Here is a 19,465-nt window from a genome sequence, read left to right on the forward strand (position 1 = left end):
AAGCTCCAGGTCCAGTCCCAGACGTCATCGGCAGTGCGGCACTGGTCGTGCTCCTAGTATGAACCAGATAGGGCGAGATGGCCAGCGATGCCGGCACTTTGTCCCGCAGCTCGCAGTCGCTGAGGTCCCGCAGCGGAGGCTCTGTGACTGGTCCGTGCAAGGGAATCAGTTCTGTGTACCTCACGGCCTCGAAGTTTACCGCTGAGATGGCGAAGACCCTGGGTTGAAGATGACCCTCGGTTTGCTGCTCACGAGCGGCGCGACGATCGGAACCGCTTGTTCGCGGACCATGAGGTTCTTATCCCACACCATGTCCAGCAGCAGCTGTTTCGGGCGGACCCAGTATCAGCTACGCTGGAGGACTATATGTGCTGCGGCAGGTCGCGGAACACCGCAATGCTTCGGAGCAAGTTACGTAAGCCAAAGTCGCAGCCGCTGTTTTGCCGGATGGTAGACCATACCGGCACATAGCAGCCGACCACGCACTGGACGATGTCCTTGAGAGCTGTGCTGGAGGTCTCGATAGAGATGTGAACTAGGAGTAGGCGAGCGGCTAGTGTCAACCATCTGAAAACAAAAGCGTATATATTGGAACGATTCGCTACGAACTGAGCATCAAATAATGGGAAAATTATTGCACCGCTTTAATGTATGCAATCATACCGATATCCAGAGTCCTTAAATGCGACGGAATACATATAAACAAATATGCTAGTAAGCATGAACCAACCAGCAAATCATGCGACATAACATGGCACAGGGTATGATTATAGCTAAATGCTCAACAGTTAGCACACGTAATGAAAATTGATTCTTGATGAACTTTAAACATTCATTGCTATAACTTCGAAGATAATGCGTTATCATACTCACCTGGCTCGATCAACGGTCCGATTCGCCGCTGGGCCGCCGTATTTCAGACAGAGCCGTTTTGAACGCTGGAGGCCAGAAGGTACAGCAGCTGCTGGTTGGTGCTCAGCTGCTGAATCAGGTCGACCGGCAGGTTTGGCACGGGCCCCGACCTAGGCTTGAACACCACAACGTCCTCCTCCCAGACCTCTCCGGCACAGGCCTTGCCGATGGGTCCAGAAAAAGTTCGATCCCATGGCTGTGCCACCCAGGCTCAGCAGCAGATGGAGGAAGTTCACCTCGCTGCTGTGCAGCTGGCAGACGAACCAGCGAACGGGTGACTCGGTGGCCAGCTCAAACGGCCGGAACACGTCGCCTATCGTTTCGGTGTTGACGGCCGTGCCATCGCAGCCAAGCACATTGATTTGACCATCGCCCTGCGGGCTCACGGAGTGTAGTTCGTTGAATAAGTGCAGGGCGCGGCCGAACTCGGGCGTAAAATGAGTCACGTAGCGGCTGCCTGGCTCAGTGATAACAACCACGTGTTTCTCGACGGCATTCGTCTGGCTCCGTGCGGCTCATGTAGCTCCTGCCTTCGCGACCGTCGGTTTCTTGCGCTGCAGATTTTCTTAGGATCTACGATATTTGATTTCAAGTAGCCTGTCCGTGTCTGCTGTCTTGTTGAAAGGCGTTGATGATAGCAGCATCGGCCCGGTTCGAGCCACTGTAGGTGTCAACCGCCTGTGCGGTGTTAGTCAGATCTTTAGCGTTATAATCCACAGTGGCAGTGGCCTCAACCGGAACGAGCACTCGGCGTCGTCGTCACCTTCTACCATGTACGGAACCGTGTAAGAATCCGTGCTCTCGGCTGACTCGCCAGCGCTGGGACCACTTGGTCACCTCGTTGTTCACCTCGGAGCAGGCTCGGCTCCGTTGAGCGAATCCGTTGTTCACACCGGAGCAGGCTCGGGGTCAGCACTAGCAGCCAGCGCTGGTTTAGCAGGCGGCGCGGGCTCAGCAGTCGGCGGGGAAGGCGACTCGGTTTCAGCAGCAGACACCGCCTGACTGGTGACCCAGCCACGACGCCCCTGGAGTTGTCTGGCCATGCTCCGCATCTCGCGAGCCTCCCTGGTCACACTCGTATCCCGGCCATGTGACCCCAGGGTAACCTTCCGGCGCCTGCCCTGGTTCTTCATGCCGACCTCCTCCTGATACCCTGTGCAGGCAACTGGGCATGGAAAACTGCACTGGAGCCTGCACTTGCATTTGGTGACATCAAGAAGCTTGTTGAATTTCGCAGTGGCGGCGTTACTCTGCCACCCTCTTTCTTTCGTTGATTTCGTGCTTATAGCCCTGTTGGGATGAATCAATCTCTCGATAAACCTTGTCACGTATTTTAGATCATGAACAGGGATTGCTTTGTTAGTCCACAGCACCCCGATTTCTTCCGCCGCGGTCTTAAAGATGGTATTAGTGAGATTCCTCTTCGATTCGCTCATCCACCTGAAATAGCTCAAGGTTTTCCCGTAGTCGGCAGTTGGTGGTGGGACAGTGGAGCAGGGTGGCCTGTCACAAAAATGTTTTGTGCGCGACCGTGTAGCCTTCGGTATGCTTATGCAAGTAATTGTTCAAAAGAAATGTTCCAGCACCGAAAAAACTAAACTTATAAAACCACATCGCCCACGCAAAAAACACATAAATTGCAAATGAACATCACAATGATGCGTTAGCGGTAACAAACTTGAACCTAACCCGGACTGCTAGAGCATTCTCATAACTGCACAGCTTTGGGTTTTACGAAAAATAATGTTATTTTCTAAAAAGTCAGCTCAAAAGCTGTTTGGCAATGTTTTGCTGGTGTTCTTCATAATATTTATTTCATATTTAATTCGCCAAATACCAGTAGTGGGTAAAGTGGCAGGTTTGAGGCGTGTTGGAGGATAATCCCAGTGCGTAAAATAGATGGCGCTAGTATCGAATACGGTTTTCTTGGCCATCAAAGAAAAACTGCCCTCACTCCACGAATATCAACATTGGTGCGGCGCGACAGACCTGACAGTTTATCGCTAATCCGTGTGCCAAGGAAAAACTTGGCCTCGGCTGATTCCAAGAGATTCACCCATTCGATGACACACCCTTTGGACGGTTTATTGATTCATTGGTTGATTGATTGATTGATTGATGATTAATTGCTTGATTAATTGATTGGTAGATAGACTGGCTGACCGACTGGTTGGTTGATTGATTGATTGGTTGATTAATTGATTGATTGGTTTGATGATTTAATAACTGAGTGAGTGAGTAGGTGAGTAAGTTAACAAGTGAGTGAGTGAGAGAACGAGTATGTGTATGAGTGCGTGAGTGTGAGCCATCAATCGATGTGCGAGTGAGTGAATAGGTGAATGAGTGAGCAAATAGTTATGTGAGTAGGTGGATTTGGGTCATCATTTGATTAACAGAGCGAATGGTGAAAAAAATGATGACGAAGAAAGGGAGAGAGGAGGGACTAAGTAGAGCGATGAGGTGCTTGCAGCACACAAACTAAGCTAAGCACGTAGTGAGCTCATAAAAGCAGGATCTATATGGTTTTGTATATATGGCTTAGTATATATGGCTCTGACTGACTGGAGTTGAAGAAAACAAATGTAGAGCAAAGCGGCTTAGTGAGTTATGCTCCAAACGCAACGAATGGAGGAGTGGTTGATTTTTCATTCCATCTGCATCTGGTTGACTTGCAGACGCAGATCACACATTTTTCATAAGAAACTTTGCACGCAGTCTTATTCGAGAGGCATCTGCGCAGCAAGATGTGCCGCATGATGGCACTGAAACACGCCCCAGGTGATGCGCGTCAAACAGCCAACCTTATCGATTTCAGAATGTTGGCAGGGAATGCCCGTGGCGCCACAGTGCTTTACTAGCGGCGAACTGTTTCGCGCCATATTTCGGTGATCAGCTGCCGTCTGGTCGCTGCCGCCGTCCGCGGTCCGGTCAAACAGATGCTCGGCGGGGCTGTAATGTTTAAGGCGGTGTCAGCGCCAAAGCAGCCTCATGCGGGTCACAGGTGCTTGTAAGCACATGTGGCACGCCGTGCAGACATACCTGGACCGTAGTCGTTTCCCGACCTCTGTGGCTTATTGGTTCCCGGCGGGCCAACGGCGCGCAAGATGCACACTTCTGTTCTCTAACTACTTTGACGGTCTCATCATCGTCGTACTTTAAGTCACGCTAGTCGGTTCCTGGCTTGAGCTTGTCAATGAGCCTTCGGGGACTCATTGTTCCGGCAGGCTGGTAAGATTCTCCGTCAATCGCGTGCAACAGTTGCCACATAGGGCCGTGCCTTGCTGTACGTTGATTGTTAACTCTCCCTATCAAAATGTTTGATGCATTTGTGAGGCAACAATGTACCCGGGCTTCGCGTCCCTGAAACGGGCACATACAATATGGTTATTTTTAGCACTTCTTAATGGAGACGCACGTTTACGACTGCTAAACCTACACCGACACAGTCGCATAACAGACAACATCCTCTGTCTTGCGGGCGTGCTACTTAAACCCGCTCCCCATAGTCTCATCGTGAAACGTCGGAGATACGGAAACGGCGCGCTCCGTGCACTCGTGAAACGCCGGAGATACGGGAACGGCGCGCCCCGTGCACTCGTGAAACGCCGGAGATCCGGAAACGGCGCGCCCCGTGCACTCGTGCAACGTCGGAGTCACCGGAGTGACGCGCCGCCGTGCAGTTGGCGAGCACCAGGTCATGTCACGAACAGCCTGAAACCGGTCTTTTGGCGTCCCATTCAGGCGCTTAGATAACAGGTTTCCGTGAGAAGGCCACCTCTTTTTTGAATAACTTTTTCTGGAACTCATCTTTCATCCGCTTCAGAAAAATATATCAGGATCGCCTGAGAAGTCAGTGGTTCACGCCGTTGGAATAATTGGCTCAATGCTAGCATAAATTACTTAAGATCCAGCGAGTACCATACATAGCTTCAGTATGTGTTTTCTGCATGATAGTACTTAGATATGCCCTGGGTTCCGCTCATTGCAGTGAATTTCTCTGCTGTCGAAAATATTTGCAACAGCACGACATGAGGCCGCCGGAGGCTATTATGCGTATATATATATATATATATATATATATATATATATATATATATATATATATATATATATATATATATATATATATATATATATATATATATATATATATATATATATATATATAATGTTGTACATCCGACACTTTTGAACTGAGAAACCTGACAATATTACTGGTTTGTTCATTGCTGTTGAGGCACCGGCCGGTCTGGCCTGCCCCTGGTGGCATGCGTATTACTCTCAGCCATCAGCAGCGAGGGTAGCCCCAGAGTAGCCGTTTCTCCTGTTGGCTAACAATGTGCCGTCCGTGTCTGACAGGTTTGGCCGCAAGAGGCCCATCATGGTGATGCTGGCCGGCTGTGGCCTGTCCGTGATTGGCTCCACGCTCTGCCCGCTGCAGGCAGGTAGGGAGTCAGCCATGCCGTGATATGGTGTCTTCAGAAGCGGTCGAACATCGGAAAAACTGTAACGGTATTTCAAATGGGCGACATCTAGTCTTATTAATTTTGCAAATAGAGTTATCATCGAGATTGCACCAGCTTTTCTCATTTGCATTGCAAGACAAATGCGGTCTAAGCTACGATGATATTTAAAACATTCGGCTCCATAATTGCCCCTTGACGAGAATTAATCAAGTTGATTCTGCGACCTTTTGTATGGAACTACAGTTAGTCACCCAAAATAACCACGCCTGGTGTAAAAGTGTGGAGGAAAGCGCAGTTGTCAGGCGCGTGAGCTTCGAACTTAACAAAAATTGCCTCACATTTAACTTATTCTTCATCTCAAAATACTCCCGAGCTTTCAAAGTGGCTTGGTTCAGCCTACGGTGGCACAAAACATCTTTGGGCTGACATCGTATCACCGTCTTCAGGCCTAGAACCCTATAATTGTTTAAATAGTTGAAAATTGTGCTGCCAGTCAAACCTGACCATCGCACCTTTTGATCAATCAATCACTAGTTACTGACCACAAAATATTTCGTTATGACTGCAGCCACGTTCAACTCTAAGGAGGTTCATATAAACGGTCGCCAAAACCCGGTATTCCGTACTTTACCGCGCATTGCGCGTTAGCGGAAACCACCGTTAAAACTGTCTGGACTCATGGCTGTAACTCCCTGAGGTTGGCATACTTTTACCTCCGCACTTAAGCCCCGTGCGATAGCGCATTGTAACACACGGAAAACACAGACCGCAGCCCTACTCAACCTCGACCATTTCAGGCGATGGCACTGACCTCTATCCGCTGTACGTGGCACTAAAGATGGTCGCCAAGTACACCACGTTTTCGGCGCTAGTTTCCATCCGGCTGCTCATCATCGAGATCTTCCCGACGCCGGTGCGCGGCAGTCTGGTCGGCTTGACGGCCGTGTTTGGACTCCTGGGCTCGGGACTCGGATACTACTACTCCGTTATGGTAAGCACTGCGACGACACGCATGACTCAGATGAGTCAGCGCATGCGCTTGTGGCCGTTGGCTGATCTGGAGGCGCGCCCTCGGAACTGGTTACAGCCCCGAGGCCGCGCTTCAGTTTGTTTTTGTTTTGATTTGACTCGTCCCAGGTGACCCAAAAAGTACAAACATAATCTGTAAAGAGAGAATTGAGAAGTGTAGCATGCCTGTGCCATTATCACCCTGAATCCAAACACTGAAATAGCTTATTCTGTGTCGACATTAGCATTTCTGACTGGCCTGTGCTTCTCAGCTCCAGCAAATGGTGAGATTGAATCACTATCTGCCATCAACTATCAGCAGTTCACTGTCTTATCGCCCTTTCTCCGGCGCGCTGCTTCACCTGGTCACACTCCGCCCGGCAGCTGGACTTCTCCAAGTACGTGGGCGTGGCGGCTGGCTGCCTGGCGCTGCTGGCCTCCGTGCTGTGCCGCTTCCTGCCCGAGACATCTAACCGGCCCCTGCCCGACACCATCCACGACGTCATGGAGGCCTACCGTGACGTCTTCGTCAACATGCTCAGCATGATGGGCGGCATGGGCGCCGGCGGTGGCGGCGGCGAAGAGACGGCAAACGGCGACCAGAAGCCGCCGCTCGCCTCGCCAGACGAGCAGGAGAAGATGCTGCCGGACGAGAATGGTGGCCAGGAGGCACCGAGCCCGGCTGTGAAGACCGAGCTGCCCCGGCCGGCGTCCCCCAAGTGGCAGCCGAACGTGTGAGCTTGGCAGACGCAGACGACGACGACTGCAGACGCAGACGCAGACGCAGACCGCCGCCGAACCTCGGTCAACTGCTGCGCAACAGAGGCTTCAGTGTGTCCGCCAGGGTGTGTAAAGTGGTACAGGATGTTCGGTATGGCATTTCGAGGTCTTACATAGATCCGAGAGGATGGTGACTGGGGCTCACTCTAGTGAGACCGCATGATATGACATTTCGGGGCTCTACTTAGCTCCAAAAGGATGGCGACTGGGACTTACTCCAGCGAGACTGCATGATATGTCATCTCCAGGTCCTTCCTAGATCCGAGAGGATGGCGACTGGAGCTCACGCCAGCGAGACTGCATGGTATGACATCTCCAGGCCCTTCCTAGATCCGAGAGGATGGCGGCTGGAGCTCACGCCAGCGAGACTGCACGTTGCGGATATATGAGTCTGTGAGGTGGATTCAACGACGAAGTCAGGGCATACATGATGCCTTCGGGACTTTGTTTGCGATCGAAGTGGCAGGCTGGGCTACCAAAGCTCTGCAGTCTCACCTGAACCCAGGTCATCTCATTGCCGCTGTCGTTTATTACCTCAAAATGCCGCGAAACGCCGATCCCGGCGGGATTAGCTCAAACCAGCGCACTGGACAAGGAGCCAACCTCACAACGAGGTTTGCAAGATGCTCTGAACTGTCCAGAAGTGACTCTTCATGTGCTTTTAGCTTACAATTACCCAGATGTTTCTGGAGATGGGGACAATGGTTCCTTCGTTGCTGGCATTGCTGCCAGTTGTTTTCAAGCTTCACCTCAATTTGGTGCTAAGTACGTGTGCCTTGGATGGTCTTTCATCGGTACTTGCGTTAGGTGCTCAATGCAAGCCTTTTGAAAACAACTGCTCAAACCTGTCCAGGCTGGGTGCTTAGCCTTTATCCATTGCGTGTCTTCCATGTGAACGTAGCGGTGCGCGCTGCTTGTGCTTACATTGGTCATTAGCAGTTCTTGGGTGTCGCCTAAAGAACAAGGAAGTGTTTCAGAAGGTTAATATTTCGAGATGTATTTTAAGGACTTGGCGTGCCAAACAACCCTTTCACACCTTTCTTTTCAAGACCGAGGCGAAAATAGATCACAACAAGCAGCTTTCGTACCAAAGCAAACGCGACACAATGGAAAATACGTCGCCTGTGTCCTTGCTTGCCTAGGCTCGCCGCTCCGTAACGCTGCGTCCAAAAGCACAGCTGTATTAAAACAAAGCTTTGAAAGCTATGTACTCTTCAGTACAGGCCTTCCAGGCTAACAGTTCCTGTACCCGATCCATTCGATGCTCATGGTCAGTGTCCATAGCCACCCTCTGCTTATTCGTAATCGATTGTACCCACCCATTACCCACCCAGTTTATTTTCACTGCGGGTTTTAAGTGCGGAAAAGTTTCAGGAAAGCTTACGCCCAAACTTACTATTTTGCGTTGCTTTTACAAAATTGTTGTGAATGAAGTGAATTGCGAGCAAAAAAGAAGCGTAATCGGCAACAGCGTGCTGCATTTCTTGAAGTATTTACCTGGTGTTACGTAAAGGGTTCACCCACACCCGTGCCGATAACCGCAATTCTTCCAAAATATCCACCCAATCAACCTGCCACCCGTTTCATATAGTTACTTTCACATTTTGTCAACCCGTGGAATTCTCTGCTGTCCAGCCACTAGTACATTTAGTCTTGTGGAAAAGCGTATCGCACCATCAGACTTCAGCATGGTTCTGGTAACGAGCAACAGGATGCACACAGCATGGGGCTGCTGAGCTTTGTTGGATCGAAATCGTTACATGTCAGTGTCATTGGGGCTTAACGACGCACTCAGCTGCTGTGGCTATATGGCGTCGCCTGCCTCTCACGCTGGCAGAAATGGCGGGTACCACGGGGAATCGAACCCCGTGCCTCTGATTTCCCAGACGCGCAGTGGTTAACGCAGACGCGTTAAGCACTACACTACCGGCACCCTGAATCGTTACATCATGCTCTCAGGATGCGCCAGGTTTGCCAGTTTCTGCTCCAGCTCGGTTCGTTGGTGCCTGAGCAGCTACCGTTTCAAGCCTCGCTCGACATGGTCTTTTTCAGATCCATTTAATATCTTCTGAGAAGTATCATTGAAGTGCGCACTGCATCTCCGCCATGTCAGTGCAATACGCAGTGCAGTGTATTGGAATCGGTTGCGATACACTTTCAGCGATACGTTAAAAAGGTTTTTTCAGTGCGTTCACGCTTGGTTCATATTCCAGTTCCACTGCATGATCTGATGTTTCATCGCGAAATGATAGCGCTACTAACTCGGGAGCTTTGCTTGCTGTTGTGATTGTCTTGAAGTATAGCGGGGGGACTGGACGACGCTCATTGTTACGTTCTCACGGGCTGATGCAAGTTTCCCTGGTTCCATTACGAAGGTCCCCGCTGAAGGCGACGTGTTGATATGCTAGTTGAAACGTGCCGCGAGACAAATCTGACAGAACGGCGGGAGGCCAGTCGGCCATACATTTGCTGACATTGATCCCAGGTGTGTATGACATTGGTCGTCTGAGTACACACACACACACACACACACATTCATCATGCATGCATGCACACCTGCGCACACAAGCACACACTTGTTTAGTACATATAGCTTCCCCGCTCTCTCCCTGTCTCTCTCACGTACATGTGTGTGGCGTTGCGTGGCAGAAAACGCATAAAAACGCAACCAGCGGCGCAGTGACATTTTGCGCCCTGCGTATGTGAGCTGTGGGTAAAATTGAAGTATCCAAGTTGAATGCTTAAAACAAAAGAATGGTTACCATTGCCAAACAACACGCATCAGCTTAATTTTGCAATCGATGACCTTTATGCTGTTAAAGTGTGGCGTTTTGTATGGATAGATGCAGAAATCATTCGCCGAATTTTTTCCAAAGGCTGTACAAAAGCTTCGCGCTCACTGTTCTCGACAAGACTTCAAAATGTAAATTCCAGAAAAATAGACCATGTACATACCTTTAGTGATTCCTTACGTCTTAGGTGGTGTCGGAAGATCTTGATGGTATGATGTGTAATTTTTTTCGTTTTGGAGCGTGGAACATGAAGTCGCTTCGACCATCCTTATGGTCCATAAACACATGTTCTGACTTGTGTTGTTGCAAGGATCTGTAAAGCGCACAATGAATAATCGCATGGCACGAGCAAGTTGCCATTAAAATGCGCTGTGATGACAAGGGCACTGGTGATGCCGTTCTGTCAGGAATGCATGATTTTGTAGACGAATACATTCTAAAACATCTCTGGGAATTTGTTTCAACACAGCGATCTTAATGTAGCATAGAGCATACTAGTGCCCACATTTTTTAAAGGCTGATTTTCTACCAAGAAGGAAATTGAGCACGGTTTTATAACCTGCCACATTTACCCACCAATCACAAAACGCATCTCGGTCACTGGTGTCTCAAGGCAAAATATGGGTATTCCAACAAGCTGACAATGCTGTGGACCTGAAAAAGACCATTTATATCCAAATGGTCCCAATGCTTTGTTTTAAATATACCAATTTAAGAAACTGGACTGGCTGGTGTTCGGAGGTTGGCGATGAATAGGAAAGCTGAGAGGTACCTGTTTCTTCAGGTTTAGCATGCGCCAGGGTGGTTGGTTGTCTAGCCTTTTCAAGGTCATGTTACCATAAGCAGACAAGACTGCTTTGAGTTTTGCATTTGAATAAGCGTCAAAGATTACACTAGGCAGCATGTTCCAAAAACCAAAGGGTTCAGATGGGTCAGTTTATGTCAGTGGCCTATTCTGAACTTTAACAAGTTCGTGGAAGATGTGCAATGTGGTGCCTGTTATTACTAAACTAAAAATTGGCACCAGAAAGTACCTCATGCGGCAAGTTCTCCGGTAAAAAGCAAGTTGGTTTTGACTGTGGGCTGAGGTTCATACCTGATCCCGGGTCAATGGACTTTGTTAGTTCTATTGTTGTGTTGCCTAAGAAGCTATCTCAGAGATGTATCACCTTGTCTAACGTACCGTCGTTGCAACAGATTTAACGATTCCCTTGATACTGCCTTCGCTGAATCCATAGCCCGACTTTGTATGGATGAATGCGGAAGTCATTTGCCGAATTTGTTCCTTTATTTGTTAGTCAGCGACCTCACAAGGTACATTAAAATGAGTAATACCAAAATATTTTCTTTTCGTTGATCTGCAGCTACGCAAAATTTGGTGCAGCTTCACCGCACCGTTCGGAAACCACTCCGAAAAAACCTTCGGGGGCGTCAAATTAACCCTTACCCGAGCGCATGCAGGTCTCTTCCGACGTGAAGGAGGGGGGAGGGAGGAAGGAAGAGACCTGACCCCCTCCCCTCAGATTCGTCTTGAAGAGTTTGATAACCATAGTGATATCATGCTGATCTTTCCAATGCTTGATTTGATGAAAACTTGCATACGTCCCGTCAACTGTTTTAGCACTTTTATTGAAATAAGTAGTGGCCTGTGACCACAGGCGTTACCACGTGCTTTTGATAGATGTACACGAGTTCTGGCTTTTAACTGGGTGATTTATTTCCATCTCCCCTTTTCCCTTACCCCTGCCCCCACCTCAGTATTCATTTCATAATCTTCCTGTTTTTGAGATAACACGTCTGCCCAGGCCCCCATCTGTATTTCATTCTAGGGAAAAATTCAGGCATGCGGACAACGTACTGCTGGGAGAAATATCGACAAAAAACTGCCAAACGCAGAACATTTACTTGCGAATATCGCTTTTTCAGAATGTCAACGCGACGAAATGCTCACATCGCAAAGCACCGGCATTGCAAAAGTTCAGCAACCTTAAGACACTTACTGTGTGGTTCCAACAAGCTCACAGCTTGAACTAGAACTACACATTTCCTCCTGTGTCGGCGCTATTTGCTCAACGGCCGTAAACTAGAATAAATAATACCCAAGTTAAAGCCCCTCGTTTTATTCTACAAACATCTTTGCTCTCCTCTCACAGATTGCAGTGATATCAGGGACTAAAAATCGACGTCATTGTGCTCGTATCGGCCCAAACTTTTTGTTTTCGCTTTGCTCTCGCTCAATTAAGGACGAGATACCTTTGAGGAGGGAGGGAGTTGGAATGGGGCTGGTTTTCATCACACCTTGCCAGGGGAAAATGTCCCACTTCTGTGGGTGATGGTAAATAAGTCCAATTGTGCCCATTTTTGCAAATGTGGCTTCATTGCTCAAACCAAATCGACGCAGTAATTGGCATACTTCCCTCTGGAACCCGCAATGTTGCCTACAAAACCCTCGTAATATACACTTAAAAGTTTGGCATTTTACTCAGGACCTTGGCATGGCCGATCGGAAGTAGGTGCCGCCTCTTGGAGGACGAACTCACAGAGCCGTCCTTTACCCGGCGCCACGTGTAATTGGAATTTCATTAATTAGCTTTAATTAATTTGCTTAAACAACTTAATCAGTTCGATCTGTGTCCTGATTTTTGGGGTTTTATTGTGAGCAGTGTGCTGATCGTAAGCGACTTAGTGACCACATTTGTGTAATTTTCTTGTTAGGAGCATTGACGTCTATGGCTCAATCAACTGAAACGAATCATTTGCAGGGCTCATATTTTGCATGTTAATATTTCGCGTATGGGTATGTTATGTTGTCGATATCTTGAGTACAGCTATATTTCGGAGTTAGAGTCGATATTTTGCAGAGTGTTATTTTACGTCTCGATGTGTCCATGTTTTATTGTCCATATGTACTGTGTGGATATTCTGACATGCAATCAGAAAATCAGCATAATTCACATAGATAAATAGGCGAATTAAAAATAAGATAAGGGCCTATATAAAGCGTCGAATACAAGAGCTACAAAGCAGCAAACCTTACGCGAGGCTGCAGGGGTGAAACAAACTTCTGATTTACCAGATATGATCGGTGAAAAAACTTACACTTTTGCGAACCAATTGGTGACCAAATTGGGGAATGAAAACAAAGTTCAACAGACAGACCACATTACAACAGATTATCCCAGCTCCATGAAACTCAAAGCTTAGCATTGGTCTGCACTCGCTTTCGCTTGCAGTGTGAGCACACGTCGAAACGTTGACATTTCGCTGTATGAGCAAGTTGAGCCGTAAAATACCGCCAAACGTAGTAGCTATAATCAGTACGGTTTTTAGCAGGTGCCAGAAGCATACTATAAACTATAATATATCAGTGCTGACGGCACAGATCAGTAGTGACATTTTGCTTTTCCAATGACACTCAGATCAGTGTTTTTCACATATTTTTTCAGTCACGATTCACTTCACATACTAAACAGTATAAAATACCTAATAACTAGGTTTCTCACCGGTCGTAAGAATCGTGGCTTGCGACGAACGGATCAGTCTGCTACGCAGCGTTTGAAAGCGTCGAGTCATTTGAGACAGATAGGCTTACTTGCTTTTTGCCCGAGATTGCTCACCATGCGATAATGTGTTAGGTTCAGTGCAAAGCTGTAGGCTGCTGTTGGTTGAGTTCATGTGGTGGAAAGCTGACTGGGTAGAAGGACGTAGCTATTCATCAGTTTTAAGGTAATAGCGTTAAAGGCCCCGCTAGGGTTGTTGTTTGTGGATACCTGAGCTGTAGCTTCAAAACTAAACGGAGGTCGTTGGAGCAACACATGTTGAGGATTCATCCGGGGCTTCCTGCTACTGAGAGGAACAGCGGCTTTGAGGTAAATGGCTGAGCGTCGCTGGTGTAGGCCTCTCACATTCCCCGTTTGGTCACATCCCGTTATTCCTCGAGTAATGCACCCTTTTAGCAAAAGAAAAACTTTCACCATGAGCATTCAACGCGCAGCACGCAACCAACACAATCAGGTCGCGTTAGCAGAATTGCCTTACTTTGAAATTATACAACCCAAACGATGTCTTTAGCACCAAAAATAATGGGGGACAATCATCATTATTTATTTCGTGGTTTTAGCCATGGCTCCTCGCAACGTTGTTATGATAAATTACCTACCGTTTTCACAAAATTATGATGCGACATCATGTCTCAATTCTTATGCTGGGTGCTTCAAGTTTGTACATACTATAACTTTGATTATTTTAATCATATATCTGATAACTGACGGTTCATTGCAAAACGACCAGAAATGCACGTGCCCTATTACGTTATTATTGCACTTCTTACACGACCTATGTTATCTCAAGTTGTGAAATTTGACTTGATGTTTTCAAATGGTCAGCACATGCAAAGAGCCGACAGCGTCATTTGAGCTAAAACACCTGCTTCCAGCAATCCTGAGGAAATGGACCAAGCCCCGGAAACCGAAGACCAAAGCAAAGCCCACGTTTTCTGTACGGTATATATACGTTTATTGGCGCATTGTACCTCATACACGAGTCTGGATAATGTGATTCACACTTATTGTAAACAAACACATCGCGTCGACAATGTCAGCTAAGTTACAACACTTCAGTTCAATGAATATGACTCACGCATTGCCGTGAGATGTTGCCATCATGTGCGGACGGGTGGTATTAACACCCTCTTAAAGAAGTGCACCTCTCGTATAATTCCAACTGGCAAGATCTGAAAACTGCTCTGGCATCCAAATACATTCTCTACCGAGATAGTACTCTCGTGTATGAGTTGCACTGCGCTTATAAACGTATATGCACCGTAGCGAAAACGTGGGCTTTGCTTCGGCTTTCGGTTTTCGGGCTTAGCTCATATTATTAATTACATTTGAATAGGATTGCTGGAAGTGTTTTAGCTCAACCGACATTGTCGGCTCGTTGTATGTGTTCTCCATTTGAAATATTAATTCAAGTTTCACAATTTAGAAATAATATAGAAGGTGTAAGAAGTGCAACAATAACGTAAGAGACTACGTTTCTGTCTGGTCAGTGTGCGATGGACCGTAAGTTATCAGATATATGATAAAAATGGTCAAATTATGGTATGTACGAACGGCAGAAAATTTGTGACATGAATGTGAAAAGCTGGAATCTTTTTTGTTCCACATATGTCTGTGATTTAGTGATTATTTCACCCTCTTACTACATATTATTATTCCTCTGCTGCCTGTATTTTTTAATCGAATTGCTGGTTTCCTGCCGAAATTATGACATTGTCGTATGGTAATCTTGCAAAATGACAGACAATCTATCATACCAGCACTACGAGCAGCAATGGCTAAATCCACGGGATCAATAACGATAATTCCCCCCCCCCCATCAGTTTTGGGTTGTATGATTTCAAAGTTGGCCGATTCTGCTAACGGGAACACATTGTGTTCGTCGCGTGCTGCGCGTAGAATGCTCATGGTGAAGATTTTTCTTCATCTAAAAAAGGCAAACTATTTGAAGAATACTGTCCGTTCTACCCGAAACTTAGCGTACAGATCAGAGGAGAGGCATGAAATAAAACGCTTTTAGCTGTCAATATATTACATATTAAGCTAAATGGCGGGGCTAGTGGTGTTCAAAAATGTCGTTTGCATCTGCTGATAACAATATTGCATGGATTTTGCTCTAAATAATCGGGATCATGTTAGGAAGCGCGAGTACTGTACCGGCAATGATAATTCAAAGACAATGAAGGTCGCCAATCCTTGCACCTGATTTTACGATGGCGGCACGCAAACAAGGTAATATTGTTTCAGATGCTTGTAGAACCATGTCACCGATAAATGTAGGGCCCAAGAGATGCAGTTTTGCAAAATGCGTAGGGGTGAAGGATGTCAGGGGAGGGGTGCAGGAGAAAAAATGGCCGACCCTGCCTCCGAAATGCACGTGAGGCAGTTTTCTTAACAGATTTGACGAAATTTTTCACAGCTGACAGCAGGGGTGTAATTCCTCAAAATCAGGTTTCGGGCGCTGAGCCCCCAAATTATGATACATGAAAAATAAGGCATAAAAATAATAACTAAAATAGGAATATACACCCCTGGTTAGGAGGCACGATCCCCCTTCCCAACTAAATAGGAAAATCCACGCCTTTAGGTTGGTTATGTTAAGTATTGCTTTATCTTATAATTCTGCTAGGTTAGTCTCAACTTTCATTCAGTCCTTAATCGCCAGCAAAGGATGCGTATTGAAACGTCCAGAATTCATAAAGTCCAGTGGTCAAAAAGTCCAGAATCGCAGCACCCAGCGTTCATGAGGTCCAGAAAGCGTCCAAACCCCCTAAACAGAGGAGAATAATAAATTCCAGCGTTCATAAAGTCCAGTTTTCATAACGATCAGCATGCGTGAGATCCACGGCTTGGGATTTTGTTCTACTTCCTCGCAATTATTTCCCTAATGCTTCGGATATTGCCCGATAGAGGGCAACCGGAGCCGATTTCGCCCGCCTCAGCCGGCGAGTGACGTCGTGCGGTACAGTGCTGCCCAGTTAAACCACTGTGCATGGATATGGACAACGTTTGTGTGAGCGCACAAACTTTGCCGCGTCAGCACGCCCTTGGCAGCAGGTGCATTCAAAAATTCAAAACTTTGATTTGATTTGAATTCAAAACTTTGAAAAATTTGGCTGGTGGCATCGGAAATACCTGGTTATTCGGCAATAGCCGCACGGTAAACGTGGAAAGCACTTGTCGGGCTGCCTGCTGCTTGGTATTGTCGGCTATGGATAAGATTCTCCGCGGTATTTGGTTTAGTTATTTACTATATGTGTTGGTGATGTTTCTCATTTTTAAAGGAATTGATGACTGATGTGTAAGGCTGACTGATTTGATGTTTGCTCCAGGCAGGCGCGCATATAGATCTCCATCTCCTGGCTCGCTAACCTATATTGCAAGCGATTTATTTAACTGATTCCCCGCCCTCCTCCAGTTGCAAATTCTTTTAGCACGTTCCTGCAAACGGGACTTGTTCTGAATTATACATGCCTTTACTCTCAAAGAGAGGGGATGGGAGCCGTCTGATCAGCTGAATCCGGATACTACTCGCTGGTGAGACACGTTCAATGGCCCAGCCTACTTGTTTCTTCGATTTAATACGTTTTAGACGGGCGTGGTTTACCAAAATGAGTTGGTTGATTGAATGATGAAAATATAACGAAAAGTACCGTGATAATATGCCAACAAATTGATTTCTTTTAGAATTTGGTTCACTTTCTCATAAATCTCCAGGCTGCAACCCAAGTTACGGGGGGGGGGGGGAACCCATGCAGCTGAATAGGGAACCACGCTCCTGGTTGCAAGTAAATAGGAATTAAAAAAGCAAACGTCGACTGTGAATGTATTCAACTGCCTGCCAAACGCCACGCAAAACATTACGCACGTGCCGCGCTTAAAGGCGCTGCTGATTCACCATCTGAACAGCGGAGCCGACTGTGTGTCACTGAGCTTGTTTGCGATAGGTAAGATGAATGAAGTGGGAGAATGGTGAGCTTGTATTCTCCATCCCCTTCATCAATCTTCACACGCTTTCTTTCTTTTACGCTTTAGAATCTCTTAAGTATAGAATTTGGGGTTCAGCAACACCAGTCTGGAGTTTATCGAGGCGGGTGCAGTTCACGCCGCAGAGAGGGCGATGGTGGCATGGTGGTTGGTGGTTAGGGTGCTCATCTCTATACTTTTCTGTCCTGGGATGGAGTCCTCGCCACACCACTACCGCATCCCACGTACCTAGTGCTTAATAAATGCGTAATGGAGGCGCTCCGCCTCGAAATAGCCATAGCAGCCGGTGAGACGTAAGGCTCCAATCGGTATTACAGTCCGTCCCGACAAACAGACCGCCGCCCGCCCAATTTGCAGACAATGCCTCCGCTCAATCACTGTATATATGTTGGAATGATAATGTGCAATTGGTCGGACGTGGAGCTCGGACACTCAGGCCAGCCCAGAGGCTGCCCAGCTCGACGGTCCGGCCGGCAGCCATGCCCGCGGCGGGCCGGCGGACGAAGCAGCCCGGCCGCCAAAAAAAGAACGCTTTCACGCGCGCGCCGTCCCTCGCCCAGAGAACCGAACCCGCCACACGCGGCGCGAGGCCTGCTCGTGGGGCAGCCCGTCCGCGGTCGAAACGCTGCCAGCTCAGTCGGGCACGCCGCCATCTTCAGCGTCAGAGCTCGAGGCCCCTGACTCGGCTTCACTCGGTCCTGCCTGCGGTACACATCCCGGCAGGGCCGGACAGCCCGGACATGTCGGACATCCGGGATCTCGCTGGTGCTGGATCGTAGCCCCTCCCCCCCCCTTCCCTCCTCCTCCTTCTTGACGGGCGCCTTAATGGGAGTGCCAGTCAGGGACCAGCACCGGACAGAGTGCTGGTCAGCACCCGTTTTCTCCGGGGCTCAAATGCATCGAACTGGGATCCCTGTGCTATTTATTAAACCCGCTACTCTTGGGACCTTTTTAAAACGGTGAGTGGCCACGCGTTGATCCAGGGTCAACCATCCCGGTCAGATGGCCTAAGGCGTCAGAGAGGGGACCAATGTATAAATGTATAATGTGTAGTAATAGTAACCGATTGGCAATCTGAAAGGGGACGGAAAGGTCGTTCAGCTCCAATCGAGATATGCATGGGGTCTTCACATCTTGGCTGAAAACTGTTTGGGGTCTGGCTATTGAAGGTGGGGGGGGGGGGGGGGGGTTAGGTGGGCGGTGGGAGAAGGTCGAGGGGTCCAGGAACCCCTTGGGAGAAGCTCTTTTCGGAATCGTTGTCCAAAAAAGACCATGTCAAATAAGAAGAGCAAAAATATTGCCATATAAAAATTCTGACAATACCGTAGCAGCGTCTAGCAATCCAAGAAGCTCTCTCTGGTAAACTCGTGAACCCCATCTGGCCGCCCAGTCGGGACATGCGGTTAAGTCATGCATCAGATTTCGGGCTAGGTAGTGGTCCAGAATCGGCCAAGACAAAGGGCTATTGTAGGTTAAGTCGATTGGATTTGTTATCGAAAGTTAGCTTCAGTGCGTGTCCCCGTTCACTGGCGACAGTCTCATGACAGGGCAACGCAAATACGACTTTAAAAAAATAATGTCTCGAAAACACTGCCGCGCCAAATGCTCACCTGTATCATAAATGTTTTCGTGATTGACGGTGACAAGTTATCTAGATGATTCTTTCGGTGAAAATGACAGCACATCGTGCATTTTTCTGTTGCTCGTGAAGATTGTCTAGACTCCGGAATATCTGGCCGAATTATGACCAGAGGGACATAACGGGAGAGCTTTGACACCTACAGATCGGAGTGCAAAAGTGTGGATTCATGTAATGTTACGCTCAGGAAATATGTGACTGATAATAATATACCTTCTGCATGTGCGTTGTACGTATGTTTAAGTACCTACGCTCGCTGTACGTCTTGGCCATTGCCCTGATTCTCCGTTTTGCATAACTCAGACTGATAAGGGGAGAGGG

At 47.8% G+C, this 19,465-nt stretch overlaps 1 protein-coding gene across 1 annotated transcript in view; it reads left to right on the plus strand.

Annotated features, from left to right (window-relative positions):
• The window catches only part of LOC119103321 (organic cation transporter protein), an 87,754-nt gene that overhangs the window by 24,794 nt on the left and 43,495 nt on the right, over window positions 1-19,465 (plus strand). The window lies entirely within an intron of this gene.

This window comes from Pollicipes pollicipes, unplaced genomic scaffold, assembly GCF_011947565.3.
Source record: "Pollicipes pollicipes isolate AB1234 unplaced genomic scaffold, Ppol_2.1 Scaffold_5724;HRSCAF=6776_pilon_pilon_pilon, whole genome shotgun sequence".
Lineage (NCBI taxonomy): Eukaryota > Metazoa > Arthropoda > Thecostraca > Pollicipedomorpha > Pollicipedidae > Pollicipes > Pollicipes pollicipes.